The following is a 4,764-nucleotide window of genomic DNA, read 5'->3' as shown; positions in this document are numbered from 1 at the left end:
ACAAGAGAGACATAGGGTAGCAAACACTCAATCTATTGTAATGTGTGTTCTCAACAATACATGATAGGCTTCTTATATAGAGAGAGCCTTTAGAATAGTCAAACCATGTGGGATCCTCTCATCCACATCTCTCCTTGTGGATATCCTCAATCCAGAGTCTCCACATCTTGTAGTCCACATCTTAGGGTGGCTACTTTAATTCTTTCCTATACCATACCTTAGCCTTTAATTATGTGCTCATGGCACCACAACTCTCAACACCTCCCCTTGATGCCATGATCCTTTGGCTACTGCAAGGCGGTCAGATGTGAGTTACATTCCATCACCTCCCCTTAGTGCATACTTTGCTACTTAAGGTGGTCAAGTGTGGATTTTACATGTCAATACCTCCCCTGGGTGCTTTCATAGCTACTCTCAGGTGGTCAGGTTTGATTTACAAAACATATGGGCAAGGTTGGCAAGGTTTTTGTTTCTCAATACATTCCATTGATGTCACCTTTTGGCTCATGGCTTGATGACGACTCCACGTAGTTGACTTGTTGATTCTTCAATCTGCAATCTTCTTCCTTGTGTCCCAGCTTCTTGCAATGGTGACACTTTGGTTTGTTCTTCAATCTGCAGTCACTTTGATAGTGACCCATCCTTCCGCAATGGTAGCATTTCACTGATGTTTTACTGAATAGTGCTTGTTCTTCATTATAGCTATTGAGTGTTGATGTCGATGTCGATGCCTTCAACTCTCTTTCTTTTTCGAGAAGAGAGGATACACATTCTTCAAACTTTGGAACTGGCAAATTCTTCAAAGTGGTTGTCAATGCACTATACTCTGCAGGCATGCTTTTAAGGAGAATTGCAAGTGCATCTTTCTCTCCTACTTTGGAGATGAAGCTATCCTTGCTTCCTGTCACAATCATCATCTATGATTTCATGTATCCCAAATCAGCAAAATACTTGTCAATTCTGCTATACCAACTTTTGGGTGCTTGCTTTAAGCTATAGAGACTTTTCTTGAGATGGCAAACCTTATTCTCCTTTCTTGGTTTAACATAACCTGCTGGTTGTTGCATGTAGACTTCCTTGTCTAGATAACCATTGAGAAATACACTCTTGACATCGAGCTGGTACACATTCCATTTGCTGAGTGTCACTAGTGATATCAAGAACCATATGGAATCCATCTTTTCTACTGGAGCATAAGTCTCATCATAGTCCTGACCTATTGTTGTGCAAATTCTTTTGCAACTAGTCTGGCTTTGTATCTCTGAATACTGCCATCTGGATTGTACTTCAGTTTGTATACCCATTTGCTTGCTATGGCCTTCTTTCCTAGTGGAAGGTCGCATAATTCCCAAGTGTTATTTTTATACAAAGCATCCATTTCTTCATTCATTGTAGTTTGCCATTCTGGCTTGTCTACTGCATCTTGGAAGTACACTGGCTCTTCTGTAGCCATGATGGTAGTCATAAGAGCATAGTTGGTGGTTTCCACCTGAATTGCTTTGCCTTTTTGAGCATATGTCAATCTGGCTGGAGGTCTGCTTTCCCTAGTAGACTGTCTGAGCTGCTGTGGCTCTGCTTGGGGTGTTTCTGGCAATTCTTGCTCTTCTTCATCAACTTGTTCTGTCGATGACTGTGAAGTCGATGCTTCTATCTCCTGTGTAGGTGAGGTTTTCCATTCTAATTCCTCATAAAAAAATTAATCTTTGGAGATAATGACTTTGCGGTTGATGGGATCATACAATTTGCATGCTTTGCTTTCTTCACTGTAGCCAACCATGATGCATTTGCGTGACTTCGCATCCAATTTCCTGGTATGATCATCATGTATGTGAGCATATGCTATGTAACCTAATATGCGAAGATGCCCAATGTGTGGCTTGTGTCCAATGAATGCTTCATAAGGAGTCATACCTTGTATCGGTTCGGTAGGAAGCCGATTAAGCAAGTAGTTAGCTGTAGCTATTGCTTCTACCCAATATTGATTTGGAAGATGCTTTTCACTAAGCATTGCTCTAGCACTGTCTGCTAAAGCCCCATTCTTCCTTTCAGCTCTTGCATTCTATTGAGGAGTATCTGCACATGTGAATTGTCTTCGTATGCCGTGATTTTTGCAAAAGTTCATGAATGCTGAAGACATGTATTCAGCTCCTCTGTTTGATCTCATGACCTTGATATTTCTGCCTGTCTGGTTTTCTACCATGGCTTTAAATTCTTGAAATCTGGAAAACACTTCAGATTTCTCTTTTAGAAAGTAGACCCAACAATATCTATTGTAGTCATCGATGGAGGTCAAGTAATCAAGTGAACCATTGATGTTGTGGGTCTGGGCATAACCCCATACATTTGTATGAATCAAATCAAGAATACCTCGTGCACGAGAGGTACTTTTGACAAAGTTGGTTTGCTTTTGTTTGTTGAAGCAGCATGCTTCACAAACCTTTCCAAGAAATTGTAGCTTCGGAATCCCAATTGCCATATTTTGATTCCTGAGATCTAACAAGTACTTGAAGTTGACATGACCATATCTCTTGTGCCATTTTGCAGATAGTGGCATCTGTTGCATTTGAGCTGACATGGCATGCTTATCTGGTACTGTTGCTAGCATTTTGTATAAGCGTCCTTCCTTGACACCTTTTGCTACTAGCTGACATCTTTTGGATTTGTCTCTGATAGTGCATTCATCACCGTCGAAGATGACTTTGTAATTGTGTTCCGTCATTTGACCTACTGACAAAAGGTTCTTGCTGAGCTTCAAAACATAGAGCACATCTTTGACTAATCCTTTCATACCAGTGAAATTGTTCATAGGGATAACACCTGTCCCTTGAACTAGATTTGGTGTATTATCTATTATCTACTGTGTAGCTGACATTTTTCTGTCCTTCTAATGGTTTCATTTCTGTGAACCATTCTTGATGATTTGTCATGTGAGATGATGCACCGTTGTCGATGTACTAAGGATCCTGTTTTACTTGGTCGACTTGATAACTGAAATCCTCTTTGGGATTGAAATCAGTGTCTGAGTACACTGTCTGAGTACACTGAGTACACTGTGTCAGTCTGATGCAATTTCTTGCTTGCAAGAAACATATTTCCATGTTCTTTTGTTAAATGACTATGACTAGAATGTCCACCACGATGATTTCCTCTGCCTCGGGAATTCCTTATCTTGTTGTCATTTTTTAGGCTAAGTATGAGCCTGGAGGGAGAGAACTTAAATAACATTCTCCCACAGGATCCTCCCCAACCAAAGCAACCTCCAGTCCAAGAGGGCCCACAAGGCGCTTTTGTGCCTCAAGAGGCTGATTTAGCAAACCAACTAAATCACGCCGAGGCTCAGGCTATCTTACAAGCACAAAGAGGGATGCTGGGGCTAGGTATTTTTGCTGCTGTGGTCCAGTGGATGACGATACCATGCAAGGCGACCCAGTCTCTCTTCGACAAGTACAGAGACTATGCCCATCAAAGTTTGTAAGAAACACCTTGTTTCTTCATTCAGGAAGTGCTAGGAATAAATATGGATAGCCCAAGTTGTCAGACTTGTGGCACAAAACCCTAGCCCACATCCTTCTCCAACGATTCATAGAGGTGGAAGGAAGCATCTCCAATGACCAGCAAATACCCATGTATTTCATCCAACAGGTGTATGTCTATGACGTCTTGCATCGATGCATGGATTGGAATGACAAGCATCACTTGTCAGGAACATGAAAGGGACGTTTTGTAGAGCGCAAGCGAGCAAGGACAGAGAACAGAGAGCTCGTGTCTCAGAGACCTCGTGTGCTAACTCCCCAGGCACAAAGTGATCTTGTTGACTTGGCCACATCTGCCATACCTCTCCATCAACAAGGTGTTACTGCTAAGGAGTTACAAAATCGCATTGCATCACAAGCCAAAGAGATCGAGGACCTACAAGCATGCATAGAGAAGTTGCAGTCTGAGCTTGCATGCTACAAACAATCCTTTGGAGATTTGGATGCAGCTGAGGATATCAATATTTTTTATTTTGAGGACCTCACTAATATAGATTCACAGGGAGCAAGACCAAGCACTTAGGGAATGGTAGATGTGGATCCTACTGCATAATTATGTATATTGTAACAAAGGTTACTTAAGAAGTCTAAGAGATCTTGTCATGATTTTATAATATTTCTTAAAATTCTTTCGCTCTTTGGTATATTGAGAGTCTCCTCCCTCTTTGCGCGCTTCTGTGCATCAAATTCCTCTCTCTCCATCCATGTTAATGGAGAGCCTTGTCGAATTCTGACCTCTCTTGGTCAACAATCCATTATTTGAGACTGTTAATTCCAGACTCCACGTCTTCAAAGATGCTAAGGACATCCATGGGTGGGGAGATGATAAAGAAAGAGAGATGGACTAGGATGGAAGAAAGAAGAGAGTGTTTCTGGAAGGACTAGGATGGAAGAATACAAGTTAATGAGAAGCACTAGGATGAAAGAAAGAAGAAAGTGTTTGTGGAAGGACTAGGACTGTATGCATGAAATAATGATACAAAGATCATGAGTAAATGCCACTTAAGTAATAAGTCACAAATTGGTGTATAATCAACAAAAATAACATCATGATTGAATACATTGCAACAAATAAATGTTAACCATAATACTCATGGAATAAACAACATCATGAGAATATGCTCCTCATGCATATATACAAAAACAACATCATACATGCATCACAACTCTTCTGATGCTTCTAGTGGAGGCTGTGGCAACTCTTTTGATGCTTTCAGTGGAGGCTGTGGTG

The sequence above is a fragment of the Dipteris shenzhenensis genome, chromosome 18 (assembly GCF_047967505.1).
Source record: "Dipteris shenzhenensis isolate YYH24624 ecotype China chromosome 18, Dip_SZ_1.0, whole genome shotgun sequence".
Lineage (NCBI taxonomy): Eukaryota > Viridiplantae > Streptophyta > Polypodiopsida > Gleicheniales > Dipteridaceae > Dipteris > Dipteris shenzhenensis.
Note: the sequence above shows the minus strand (reverse complement) of the source record.